This window comes from Rhipicephalus microplus, unplaced genomic scaffold (genome assembly GCF_043290135.1).
Source record: "Rhipicephalus microplus isolate Deutch F79 unplaced genomic scaffold, USDA_Rmic scaffold_53, whole genome shotgun sequence".
In the NCBI taxonomy this organism is placed as follows: domain Eukaryota; kingdom Metazoa; phylum Arthropoda; class Arachnida; order Ixodida; family Ixodidae; genus Rhipicephalus; species Rhipicephalus microplus.
This window is the reverse complement of record NW_027464626.1, coordinates 2,231,114-2,245,426: the sequence shown is the minus strand read 5'-3', so window position 1 is coordinate 2,245,426 and position 14,313 is coordinate 2,231,114. Positions and strand designations below refer to the sequence as shown.

At 53.1% G+C, this 14,313-nt stretch overlaps 1 non-coding gene across 1 annotated transcript; it reads left to right on the top strand.

Moving 5' to 3' along the window:
• Nucleotides 1-5,431: 5,431 nt before the first annotated feature.
• On the top strand, nt 5,432-5,505 carry TRNAN-GUU (transfer RNA asparagine (anticodon GUU)). Its single transcript has one exon. It is a non-coding gene; the product is annotated as a tRNA-Asn (tRNA).
• The last annotated feature ends 8,808 nt before the right edge of the window (nt 5,506-14,313 follow it).

The following is a 14,313-nucleotide window of genomic DNA, read 5'->3' as shown; positions in this document are numbered from 1 at the left end:
ATTGGCTAGCGCGATCCGCTGTTAACGTAAAGTTTGGAGGTTCGAGCCCACCAGGTGTTGGTGCGGCGCTTTTTTTTCTTTGGGCTGATAGCTCTGAAGAAATGTTCTGACGGTGGTGAGCGTGGAGCACGACTGTCTCCGTGGCGCCATTGGCTAGCGCGTTCGGCCGTTAACCGAAAGGTTGGAGGTTCGAGCACACCCGGTGGTGGTGCGGGCTTTTTTCTATGGGCTGATAGCTTTGAAGATATGTTCTGATGGTGGTGAGAGTGAAGCAGGACTGTCTCCGTGGCGCAATTGGCTAGCGCGATCGACTGTTAACCGAAAGGTTGGAGGTTCGAGCCCACCCGGTGGTGGTGCGGTGTTTTTTTTTTTTTGGGCTGATAGCTTTGAAGATATGTTCTGATGGTGGTGAGAGTGGAGCAGGACTGTCTCCGTGGCGCAATTGGCTAACGCGATCGGCTGTTAACCGAAAGTTTGGAGGTTCGAGCCCACCAGGTGTTGGTGCGGCGCTTTTTTTTCTTTGGGCTGATAGCTCTGAAGAAATGTTCTGACGGTGGTGAGCGTGGAGCACGACTGTCTCCGTGGCGCAATTTGCTAGCGCGATCGGCTGTTAAGCGAAAGGATGGAGGTTGGAGCCCTCCTGGGAGTGGTGTGTTGCTTTTTTCTTTGCGCTGATAACTTTAGAGACATGTTTTCACGGTGGTCAGATCTGAGCACGACTGTCTCCGTGGCGCAATTGGCTTGCACGTTCGGCTGCTAACCGAAAAATTGGAGGTTTGAACCCTCCCGGGAGTGGTGTGTTGCTTTTTTCTTTGCGCTGATAGCTTTGAAGATATGTTCTAATGGTGGTGAGAGTGGAGTACGACTGTCTCCGTGGCCCAATTGGCTAGCGCGATCCGCTGTTAACGTAAAGGTTGGAGGTTCGAGCCCTCCTGGGAGTGGTGTGTTGCTTTTTTCTTTGCGCTGATAACTTCAGAGACATGTTCTCACAGTGGCCAGATCTGAGCACGACTGCCTCCGTGGCGCAATTGGCCAGCACGTTCGGCTGTGAACCGAAAATTTGGAGGTTTGAGCCCTCCCGGGAGTGTTCGTTGCTTTTTTCTTTGCGCTGATAGCTTTGAAGATATATTCTAATGGTGGTGAGAGTGGAGCACGACTGTCTCCGTGGCCCAATTGGCTAGCGCGATCCGCTGTTAACGTAATGTTTGGAGGTTCGAGCCCACCAGGTGTTGGTGCGGCGCTTTTTTTTCTTTGGGCTGATAGCTCTGAAGAAATGTTCTGACTGTGGTGAGCGTGGAGCACGACTGTCTCCGTGGCGCCATTGGCTAGCGCGATCGGCTGTTAACCGAAAGGTTGGAGGTTCGAGCCCAGCCGGTGGTGGTGTGGCGCTTTTTTTTCTTTGGGCTGATAGCTCCGAAGAAATGTTGTGATGGTGGTGAGAGTGGAGCACGACTGTCTCCGTGGCGCAATTGGCTAGCGCAAACGGCTGTTAACCGAAAGGTTGGAGGTTCGAGCCCTCCCGGGAGTGGTGTGTTGCTTTTTTTTCTTTGGGCTGATAGCTTTAAAGATATGTTCTGATGTTGGCTAGAGTGGAGCAGGACTGTCTCCGTGGCGCAATTGGCTATCGCGATCGGATGTTAACAGAAAGGATGGAGGTTCGAGCCCAGCCGGGGGTGGTGCGGCGCTTTTTTTTCTTTGGGCTGATAGCTTTGAAGATATGTTCTGATGTTGGTGAGAGTGGAGCACGACTGTCTCCATGGCGCAATTGGCGAGCGCGATCGGCTGTTAACCGAAAGGTTGGAGGTTAGAGCCCACCCGGGGGTAGTGCGGCGCTTTTTTTTTCTTTGGGCTGATAGCTTTGAAGATATGTTCTGATGGTGGTGAGAGTAGAGCAGGACTGTCTCCGTGGCGCAATTGGCTAGCGCGATCGGCTGTTAACCGAAAAGTTGGAGTTTCGAGCCCACCCGAGGACGGTGTGTCGCTTTTTTTTTCTTTGCGCTGGTTGCTTTGAAGATATGTTCTAATGGTGGTGAGAGTGGAGCACGACTGTCTCCGTGACGCAATTGGCTATCGCGATCGGATGTTAACAGAAAGGATGGAGGTTCGAGCCCAGCCGGGGGTGGTGCGGCGCTTTTTTTTCTTTGGGCTGATAGCTTTGAAGATATGTTCTGATGTTGGTGAGAGTGGAGCACGACTGTCTCCATGGCGCAATTGGCGAGCGCGATCGGCTGTTAACCGAAAGGTTGGAGGTTAGAGCCCACCCGGGGGTAGTGCGGCGCTTTTTTTTTCTTTGGGCTGATAGCTTTGAAGATATGTTCTGATGGTGGTGAGAGTGGAGCATGACTGTCTCCGTGGCGCAATTGGCTAGCGTGATCGGCTGTCTACCGAAAGCTTGGAGTTTCGTGCCCACCCGGGGACGGTGTGTCGCTTTTTTTTTTTGCGGTGATAGCTTTAAAGATATGTTCTGATGGTGGTGAAAGTAAAGCGTGACTGTCTCCTTGGCGCAATTGGCTAGCGCGATCAGCTGTTAGCCGAAAGGTTGGAGGTTGGAGCCCACCCGGGGGTGGTGCGGCGCTTTTTTTCTTTAGGCTGATAGCTTTGAAGATATGTTCTGATGGTGGTGAAAGTGGAGCACGACTGTCTCCGTGGCGCAAATGGCTAGCGCGATCGGCTGTTACCGAAAATTTGGAGGTTTGAGCCCTCCCGGGAGTGGTGTGTTGCTTTTTTCTTTGCGCTGATAGCTTTGAAGATATGTTCTAATGGTGGTGAGAGTGGAGCACGACTGTCTCCGTTTCCCAATTGGCTAGCGCGATCCGCTGTTAACATAAAGTTTGGAGGTTCGAGCCCACCAGGTGTTGGTGCGGCGCTTTTTTTTCTTTGGGCTGATAGCTCTGAAGAAATGTTCTGACGGTGGTGAGCGTGGAGCACGACTGTCTCCGTGGCGCCATTGGCTAGCGCGTTCGGCCGTTAACCGAAAGGTTGGAGGTTCGAGCACACCCGGTGGTGGTGCGGGCTTTTTTCTATGGGCTGATAGCTTTGAAGATATGTTCTGATGGTGGTGAGAGTGAAGCAGGACTGTCTCCGTGGCGCAATTGGCTAGCGAGATCGACTGTTAACCGAAAGGTTGGAGGTTCGAGCCCACCCGGTGGTGGTGCGGTGTTTTTTTGGGCTGATAGCTTTGAAGATATGTTCTGATGGTGGTGAGAGTGGAGCAGGACTGTCTCCGTGGCGCAATTGGCTAGCGCGATCGGCTGTTAACCGAAAGGTTGGAGGTTCGAGCCCACCCGGTGGTGGTGCGGCGCTTTTTTTTCTTTGGGCTGATAGCTCCGAAGAAATGTTCTGACGGTGGTGAGAGTGGAGCACGACTGTCTCTGTGGCGCAATTGGCTAGCGCTATCGGCTGTTAACCGAAAGGTTGGAGGTTCGAGCCCTCCCGGGAGTGGTGTGTTGCTTTTTTTTCTTTGGGCTGATAGCTCTAAAGTAATGTTCTGATGTTGGCTAGAGTGGCGCAGGACAGTCTCCGTGGCGCAATTGGCTAGCGCGTTCGGCCGTTAACCGAAAGGTTAAAGGTTCGAGCACACCCGGTGGTGGTGTGGGCTTTTTTCTATGGGCCGATAGCTTTGAAGATATGTACTGATGGTGGTGAGAGTGAAGCACGACTTTCTCCGTGGCGCAGTTGGCTAGCGCGATCGACTGTTAACCGAAAGGTTGGAGGTTCGAGCCCACCCGGTGGTGGTGCGGCGGTTTTTTTCTTTGGGCTGATAGCTTTGAAGATATGTTCTGATGGTGGTGAGAGTGGAGCAGGACTGTCTCCGTGGCGCTATTGGCTAGCGCGATCGGCTGTTAACCGAAAGCTTGGAGTTTCGAGCCCACCAGGTGGTGGCGCGGCGCTTTTTTTTTCTTTGAGCTGATAGCTTTGAAGATATGTTCTGATGGTGGTGAGAGTGGAGCAGGACTGTCTCCGTGGCGCAATTGGCTAGCGCGATCGGCTGTTAACTCAAAGCTTGGAGTTTCAAGCCCACCCGGTAGTGGTGCGGCGCTTTTTTTTCTTTGAGCTGATAGCTTTGAAGATATGTTCTGATGGTGGTGAGAGTAGAGCAGGACTGTCTCCGTGGCGCAATTGGCTAGCGCGATCGGCTGTTAACCGAAAAGTTGGAGTTTCGAGCCCACCTGAGGACGGTGTGTCGCTTTTTTTTCTTTGCGCTGGTTGCTTTGAAGATATGTTCTAATGGTGGTGAGAGTGGAGCACGACTGTCTCCGTGACGCAATTGGCTGTCGCGATCGGATGTTAACAGAAAGGATGGAGGTTCGAGCCCAGCCGGGGGTGGTGCGGCGCTTTTTTTTCTTTGGGCTGATAGCTTTGAAGATGTGTTCTGATGTTGGTGAGAGTGGAGCACGACTGTCTCCATGGCGCAATTGGCGAGCGCGATCGGCTGTTAACCGAAAAGTTGGAGGTTACAGCCCACCCGGTGGTAGTGCGGCGCTTTTTTTTTCTTTGGGCTGATAGCTTTGAAGATATGTTCTGATGGTGGTGAGAGTGGAGCATGACTGTCTCCGTGGCGCAATTGGCTAGCGTGATCGGCTGTCTACCGAAAGGTTGGAGTTTCGTGCCCACCCGGGGACGGTGTGTCGCTTTTTTTCTTTGCGGTGATAGATTTGAAGATATGTTCTGATGGTGGTGAAAGTAGAGCGTGACTGTCTCCGTGGCGCAATTGGCTAGCGCGATCAGCTGTTAGCCGAAAGGTTGGAGGTTGGAGCCCACCCGGGGGTGGTGCGGCGCTTTTTTTCTTTGGGCTGATAGCTTTGAAGATATGTTCTGATGGTGGTGAAAGTGGAGCACGACTGTCTCCGTGCCGCAAATGGCTAGCGCGATTGGCTGTTACCGAAAATTTGGAGGTTTGAGCCCTCCCGGGAGTGGTGTGTTGCTTTTTTCTTTGCGCTGATAGCTTTGAAGATATGTTCTAATGGTGGTGAGAGTGGAGCACGACTGTCTCCGTTTCCCAATTGGCTAGCGCGATCCGCTGTTAACGTAAAGTTTGGAGGTTCGAGCCCACCAGGTGTTGGTGCGGCGCTTTTTTTTCTTTGGGCTGATAGCTCTGAAGAAATGTTCTGACGGTGGTGAGCGTGGAGCACGACTGTCTCCGTGGCGCCATTGGCTAGCGCGATCGGCTGTTAACCGAAAGGTTGGAGGTTCGAGCCCACCCGGTGGTGGTGCGGCGCTTTTTTTTCTTTGGGCTGATAGCTCCGAAGTAATATTCTGATGGTGGTGCGAGTGGAGCACGACTGTCTCCGTGGCGCGATTGGCTAGCACAATCGGCTGTTAACCGAAAGGTTGGAGGTTCGAGCCCTCCCGGGAATGGTGTGTTGCTTTTTTTCTTTGGGCTGATAGCTTTAAAGATATGTTCTGATTGTGGTGAGAGTGGAGCAGGACTGTCTCCGTGGCGCAATTGGCTAGCGCGATCGGCTGTTAACCGAAAGGTCGGAGTTTCGAGCCCTCCCGGGGACGGTGTGTCGCTTTTTTTTCTTTGCGCTGATAGCTTTGAAGATATGTTCTGATGGTGGTGAGAGTGGGGCACGACTGTCTCCGTGGCGCAATTGGCTAGCGCGATCGGCTGTTAACAGAAAGTATGGAGGTTCGAGCCCACCCGGGGGTGGTGCGCCGCTTTTTTTTCTTTGGGCTGATAGCTTTGAAGATATGTTCTGATGTTAGTGAGAGTGGAGCACGACTGTCTCCATGGCGCAATTGGCGAGCGCGATCGGCTGTTAACCGAAAGGTTGGAGGTTCGAGCCCACCCGTTGGTAGTGCGGCGCTTTTTTTTCTTTGGGCTGATAGCTTTGAAGATATGTTCTGATGGTGGTAAGAGTGGAGCAGGACTGTCTCCGTTGCGCAATTGGCTAGCGTGATCGGCTGTTAACCGATCGAACCTCCAACCTTTCGGTTAACAGCCGATCGCGCTAGCCAATTGCGCCACGGAGACAGTCGTGCTCCACTCTCACCACCGTCAGAACATTTCTTTAGAGCTATCAGCCCAAAGAAAAAAAACGCCGCACCGCCACCGGGTGGGCTCGAACCTCCAACCTTTCGGTTAACAGCCGATCGCGCTACCCTATTGCGCTACGGAGACAGTCCTGCTCCACTCTCACCACCATGAGAACATATCTTCAAAGCTATCAGCCCAAAGAAAAAAAGCTCTGCACCACCACCGGGTGGGCTAAAACCTTCAAGCTTTCGGTAAACAGCCGATCGCGCTAGCCAATTGGGTCACGGAGACAGTCGTGCTCCACTCTCACCACCATTAGAACATATCTTCAAAGCTGTCAGCGCAAAGAAAAAAGCACCACACCACTCCCGGGATGGCTCGAACCTCCAACCTTTCGGTTAACAGCCGATCGCGCTACCCTACTGCGCTACGGAGACAGTCCTGCTCCACTCTCACCACCATGAGAACATATCTTCAAAGCTATCAGCCCAAAGAAAAAAAGCGCTGCACCACCACCGGGTGGGCTCGAACCTCCAACCTTTCGGTAAACAGCCGATCGCGCTAGCCAATTTGGTCACGGAGACAGTCGTGCTCCAATCTGACCACCATTAGAACATATCTTCGAAGCTGTCAGCGCAAAGAAAAAAGCAACACACCACTCCCGGTAGAACTCAAACCTACAATTTTTCGGTTAACAGCCCAACGTGCTAGCCAAATGCGCCATGGAGACAGTCGTGCTCAGATCTCACCACCGTGAGAACATGTCTGCAAAGTTATCAGCGCAAAGAAAAAAGCAACACTCCTTTCCCAGGAGGGCTCAAACCTCCAACCTTTCGCTTAACAGCCGATCACGCTAGCAAATTGCGCCACGGAGACAGTCCTGCTATACTCTCACCACCATCAGAACATATCTTCAAAGCTATCAGCCCAAAAAAAAAGTGCCGCACCACCACCGGGTGGGCTCGAACCTCCAACTTTTCAGTTAACTGCAAATTCCGCTAGCCAACAGCGCCACGGAGACAGTCGTGCTCCACTCTCACCACCGTCAGAACATTTCTTCAGAGCTATCAGCCCAAAGAAAAAAAAGCGCCGCACTACCACGCGGTGGGCTCGAACCTCCAACCTTTCGGTTAACAGCCGATCGCACTCGCCAATTACGCCATGGAGACAGTCGTGCTCCACTCTCACCAACATCAGAACATATCTTCAAAGCTATCAGCCCAAAGTAAAAAAAGCGCCGCACCACCTCCGGGTGGGCTCGAACCTCCATCCTTTCTGTTAACAGCCGATCGCGCTAGCCAATTGCGCACCGGAGACAGTCGTGCTCCACTCTCACCCCCATAAGAACATATCTTCAAAGCTATCAGCGCAAAGAAAAAAAAGCGCCCCACCACCACCGGGTGGGCTCGAAACTCCAACCTTTCGGTTAACAGCCGATCGCGCAAGCCAATTGCGCCACGGTGACAGTCCTGCTCCACTCTCACCACCATCAGAACATATCTTCAACGCTATCAGCTCAAAGAAAAAAAGTGCCGCACCACCCCCGGGTGGGCTCGAACCTCCATCCTTTCGGTTAACAGCCGATCGCGCTAGCCAATTGCGCCACGGAGACAGTCCTGCTTCACTCTCACCACCATCAGAACATATCTTCAAAGCTATCAGCCCAAAGAAAAAAAGCGCCGCACCACCACCGGGTGTGCTCGAACCTCCAACCTTTCGGTTAACAGTCGATCGCGCTAGCCCATTGCGCCACGGAGACAGTCCTGCATCACTCTCACCACCATCAGAACATAACTTCAAAGCTATCAGACCATAGAAAAAAAGCCCGCACCACCACCGGGTGGGCTCGAACCTCAAGCCTTTCGGTTAACGGCCGAACGCGCTAGCCAATTGCGTCACGGAGACAGTCCTGCACCACTCTATCCACCATCAGAACATATCTTCAAAGCTATCAGCCCCCAAAAAAAGCAACACGCCACTCCCGGGAGGGCTCGAACCTCCAACCTTTCGGTTAACAGCCGATTGCGCTAGCCAATTGCGCCACGGAGACAGTCGTGCTCCACTCTCACCTCCGTCAGAACATTTCTTGAGAGCTATCAGCCAAAAGGAAAAAAAGCGCCGCACCACTACCGGGTGGGCTCGAACCTCCAACCAGTTGGTTAACAGCCGATCGCGCTAGCCAATTGCGCCACGAAGAGAGTCGTGATCCACTCTCACCACCAACAGAACATATCTTCAAAGCTATCAGTGCAATGAAACAAGCAACACACCACTCCCGGGAGGGCTCGAACCTCCAACCTTTCGGTTAACAGCCGATCGCGCTAGCCAATTGCGCCACGGAGACAGTCCTGCTCCGCTCTCACCACCATTAGAACATATCTTCAAAGCTGTCAGCGCAAAGAAAAAAGCCCCACACCACTCCCGGGATGGCTCGAACCTCCAACCTTTCGGTTAACAGCCGATTGCGCTAGCCAATTGCGCCACGGAGACAGTCGTGCTCCACTCTCACCACCGTCAGAACATTTCTTCAGAGCTATCAGCCCAAAGGAAAAAAAGAGCCGCACCAACACCAGGTGGGCTCGAACCTCAAACCTTTTTTGTTAACAGCCGATCGCGCTAGCCAATTGCGCCACGGAGACAGTCGTGCTCCACTCTCACCACCGTCAGAACATTTCTTCAGAGCTATCAGCCCAAAAAGAAAAAAGCGCCGCACCACCACCGGGTGGGCTCGAACCTCCAACCTTTCGGTTAACAGCCGATCGCGCTACCCTACTGCGCTACGGAGACAGTCCTGCTCCACTCTCACCACCATGAGATCATATCTTCAAAGCTATCAGTCCAAAGAAAAAAAGCGCTGCACCACCACCGGGTGGGCTCGAAACTCCAATTTTTCGGTTAAAAGTCGAATGTGCTAGCCAATTGCGCCTAGGAGACAGTCGTGCTCCAATCTCACCACCGCGAGAACATTTCTCCAAAGCTATCAGTGCAAAGATAAAGAAGCGCCGCACCACTACCGGGTGGGCTCGAACCTCCAACCTTTCGGTCAACAGCAGATCGCGTTAGCCAATTGCGCGACGGAGACAGTCGTGCTCCACTCTCAACACCATCAGAACTTATCTTCAAAGCTATCAGCGAAAAGAAAAAAAAGCGACACACCGTCCCCGGGTAGACTCAAACCTCTGACCTTTCGGGTTATAGCCGATCGCGCTAGCCAATTGCGCCACGGAGACAGTCTTACTCCACTCTCACCACCATCAAAGCATATCTTCAAAGCTATCAGCCCAAAGAAAAAAGAGCGCCGCACCATCCCCGGGTGGGCTCGAACCTCCAACCTTTCGATTAACAGCCGGTTGCGCTAGCCAATTGCGCCACGGAGACAGTTGTGCTCCACTCTCACCACCATCAGAACATATCTTCGAAGCTATCAGCGCAAAGAAAAAAGCAACACACCACTCCCGGGAGGGCTCGAACCTCCAACCTTTCGGTTAACAGCCGATCGCGCTAGCCCATTGCGCCACGGAGACAGTCCTGTTCCGCTCTCACCACCATGAGAACATATCTTCAAAGCTATCAGCCCAAAGAAAAAGAGCGCTGCACCACCACCGGGTGGGCTCGAACCTCCAACCTTTCAGTAAACAGCCGATCGCGCTAGCCAATTGCGCCACGGAGACAGTCGTGCTCTACTCTCACCACCATCAGAACATACCTTCAAAGCTATCAGACCATAGAAAAAAAGCCCGCACCACCACCGGGTGGGCTCGAACCTCAACCCTTTCAGTTAACGGCCGAACGCGCTAGCCAATTGCGCCACGGAGACAGTCCTGCTCCACTCTAGCCACCATCAGAACATATCTTCAAAGCTATCAGCCCAAAGAAAAAAAAGCAACACACCACTCCCGGGAGGGCTCGAACCTCCAACCTTTCGGTTAAAAGCCGATTGCGCTAGCCAATTGCGCCACGGTGACAGTCGTGCTAAGACCTCACCACCGTCAGAACATTTCTTCAGAGCTATCAGCCCAAAGGAAAAAAAGCGCCGCACCACCACCGGGTGGGCTCGAACCTCCAACCTTTCGGTAAACAGCCGATCGCGCTAGCCAATCGCGCCACGGAGACAGTCGTGCTCTACTCTCACCACCATCACAACATAACTTCAAAGCTATCAGCGCAAAGAAAAAAGCAACAAGCCCTCCCGGGAGGGCTCGAACCTCCAACCTTTCGGTCAACAGCAGATCGCGCTAGCCAATTGTGCCAGGGAGACAGTCGTGCTCCACTCTCACCAGCATCAGAACATATCTTCAAAGCTATTAGCGAAAAGAAAAAAAAAGCGACACACCGTCCCCGGGTAGACTCAAACCTCCAACCTCTCGGTTAACAGCCGATCGCGCTAGCCAATAGCGCCATGGAGACAGTCCTGCTATACTCTCACCACCATCAGAACATATCTTCAAAGCTATCAGCGCAAAGAAAAAAGCAACACACCCCTCCCGGGTGGGCTCGAACCTCCAACCTTTCGGTTAACAGCCGATCGCGCTCGCCAATGGCGCCATGGAGACAGTCGTGCTCCACTCTCACCAACATCAGAACATATCTTCAAAGCTATCAGCCTAAAGAAAAAAAGCGCCGCACCACCCCCGGGTGGGCTCGAGCCTCCATCCTTTCGGTTAACAGCCGATCGCGCTAGCCAATTGCGCCACGGAGACAGTCCTGCTCCACTCTCACCACCATCAGAACATATCTTCAAAGCTATCAGCCCAAAGAAAAAAAGCGCCGCACCACCACCGGGTGGGCTCGAACCTCAAGCCTTTCGGTTAACGGCCGAACGCGCTAGCCAATTGCGTCACGGAGACAGTCCTGCACCACTCTATCTACCATCAGAACATATCTTCAAAGCTATCAGCCCCAAAAAAAGCAACACGCCACTCCCGGGAGGGCTCGAACCTCCAACCTTTCGGTTAACAGCCGATTGCGCTAGCCAATTGCGCCACGGAGACAGTCGTGCTCCACTCTCACCCCCGTCAGAACATTTCTTGAGAGCTATCAGCCAAAAGGAAAAAAAGCGCCGCACCACTACCGGGTGGGCTCGAACCTCCAACCAGTTGGTTAACAGCCGATCGCGCTAGCCAATTGCGCCACGAAGAGAGTCGTGATCCACTCTCACCACCAACAGAACATATCTTCAAAGCTATCAGTGCAATGAAAAAAGCAACACACCACTCCCGGGAGGGCTCGAACCTCCAACCTTTCGGTTAACAGCCGATTGCGCTAGCCAATTGCGCCACGGAGACAGTCGTGCTCCACTCTCACCACCGTCAGAACATTTCTTCAGAGCTATCAGCCCAAAGGAAAAAAAGAGTCGCACCACCACCGGGTGGGCTCGAACCTCAAACCTTTTGGTTAACAGCCGATCGCGCTAGCCCATTGGGTCACGGAGACAGTCGTGCTCCACTCTCACCACCATTAGAACATATCTTCAAAGCTGTCAGCGCAAAGAAAAAAGCACCACACCACTCCCGGGATGGCTCGAACCTCCCACCTTTCGGTTAACAGCCGATCGCGCTACCCTACTGCGCTACGGAGACAGTCCTGCTCCACTCTCACCACCATGAGAACATATCTGCAAAGCTATCAGCCCAAAGAAAAAAAGCGCTGCACCACCACCGGGTGGGCTCGAACCTCCAACATTTCAATAAACAGCCGATCGCGCTAGCCAATTTGGTCACGGAGACAGTCGTGCTCCACTCTCACCACCATTAGAACATATCTTCAAAGCTGTCAGCGCAAAGAAAAAGCAACACACCACTCCCGGGAGAGCTCAAACCTACAATTTTTCGGTTGACAGCCCAACGTGCTAGCCGATTGCGCCATGGAGACAGTCGTGCTCAGATCTCACCACCGTGAGAACATGTCTGCAAAGTTATCAGCGCAAAGAAAAAAGCAACACACCACTCCCAGGAGGGCTCACACCTCCAACCTTTCGCTTAACAGCCGATCACGCTAGCAAATTGCGCCACGGAGACAGTCCTGCTATACTCTCACCCCCATCAGAACATATCTTCAAAGCTATCAGCCCAAAAAAAAGTGCCGCACCACCACCGGGTGGGCTCGAACCTCCAACTTTTCAGTTAACTGCAAATCGCGCTAGCCAACAGCGCCACGGAGACAGTCGTGCTCCACTCTCACCACCGTCAGAACATTTCTTCAGAACTATCAGCCCAAAGAAAAAAAAGCGCCGCACTACCACGCGGTGGGCTCGAACCTCCAACCTTTCGGTTAACAGCCGATCGCACTCGCCAATTACGCCATGGAGACAGTCGTGCTCCACTCTCACCAACATCAGAACATATCTTCAAAGCTATCAGCCCAAAGTAAAAAAAGCGCCGCACCACCTCCGGGTGGGCTCGAACCTCCATCCTTTCTGTTAACCGCCGATCGCGCTAGCCACTTGCGCACCGGAGACAGTCGTGCTCCACTCTCACCCCCATAAGAACATATCTTCAAAGCTATCAGCGCAAAGAAAAAAAAAGCGCCCCACCACCACCGGGTGGGCTCGAAACTCCAACCTTTCGGTTAACAGCCGATCGCGCAAGCCAATTGCGCCACGGTGACAGTCCTGCTCCACTCTCACCACCATCAGAACATATCTTCAACGCTATCAGCTCAAAGAAAAAAAGTGCCGCACCACCCCCGGGTGGGCTCGAACCTCCATCCTTTCGGTTAACAGCCGATCGCGCTAGCCAATTGCGCCACGGAGACAGTCCTGCTCCACTCTCACCACCATCAGAACATATCTTCAAAGCTATCAGCCCAAAGAAAAAAAGCGCCGCACCACCACCGGGTGTGCTCGAACCTCCAACCTTTCGGTTAACAGTCGATCGCGCTAGCCCATTGCGCCACGGAGACAGTCCTGCATCACTCTCACCACCATCAGAACATAACTTCAAAGCTATCAGACCATAGAAAAAAAGCCCGCACCACCACCGGGTGGGCTCGAACCTCAAGCCTTTCGGTTAACGGCCGAACGCGCTAGCCAATTGCGTCACGGAGACAGTCCTGCACCACTCTATCCACCATCAGAACATATCTTCAAAGCTATCAGCGCAAAGAAAAAGCAACACACCCCTCCCGGGTGGGCTCGAACCTCCAACCTTTCGGTTAACAGCCGATCGCGCTCGCCAATGGCGCCATGGAGACAGTCGTGCTCCACTCTCACCAACATCAGAACATATCTTCAAAGCTATCAGCCTAAAGAAAAAAAGCGCCGCACCACCCCCGGGTGGGCTCGAGCCTCCATCCTTTCGGTTAACAGCCGATCGCGCTAGCCAATTGCGCCACGGAGACAGTCCTGCTCCACTCTCACCACCATCAGAACATATCTTCAAAGCTATCAGCCCAAAGAAAAAAAGCGCCGCACCACCACCGGGTGGGCTCGAACCTCAAGCCTTTCGGTTAACGGCCGAACGCGCTAGCCAATTGCGTCACGGAGACAGTCCTGCACCACTCTATCTACCATCAGAACATATCTTCAAAGCTATCAGCCCCAAAAAAAGCAACACGCCACTCCCGGGAGGGCTCGAACCTCCAACCTTTCGGTTAACAGCCGATTGCGCTAGCCAATTGCGCCACGGAGACAGTCGTGCTCCACTCTCACCCCCGTCAGAACATTTCTTGAGAGCTATCAGCCAAAAGGAAAAAAAGCGCCGCACCACTACCGGGTGGGCTCGAACCTCCAACCAGTTGGTTAACAGCCGATCGCGCTAGCCAATTGCGCCACGAAGAGAGTCGTGATCCACTCTCACCACCAACAGAACATATCTTCAAAGCTATCAGTGCAATGAAAAAAGCAACACACCACTCCCGGGAGGGCTCGAACCTCCAACCTTTCGGTTAACAGCCGATTGCGCTAGCCAATTGCGCCACGGAGACAGTCGTGCTCCACTCTCACCACCGTCAGAACATTTCTTCAGAGCTATCAGCCCAAAGGAAAAAAAGAGTCGCACCACCACCGGGTGGGCTCGAACCTCAAACCTTTTGGTTAACAGCCGATCGCGCTAGCCAATTGCGCCACGGAGACAGTCGTGCTCCACTCTCACCACCGTCAGAACATTTCTTCAGAGCTATCAGCCCAAAAAGAAAAAAGCGCCGCACCACCACCGGGTGGGCTCGAACCTCCAACCTTTCGGTTAACAGCCGATCGCGCTACCCTAATGCGCTAGGAGACAGTCCTGCTCCACTCTCACCACCATGAGAACATATCTGCAAAGCTATCAGCCCAAAGAAAAAAAGCGCTGCACCACCACCGGGTGGGCTCGAACCTCCAACATTTCAATAAACAG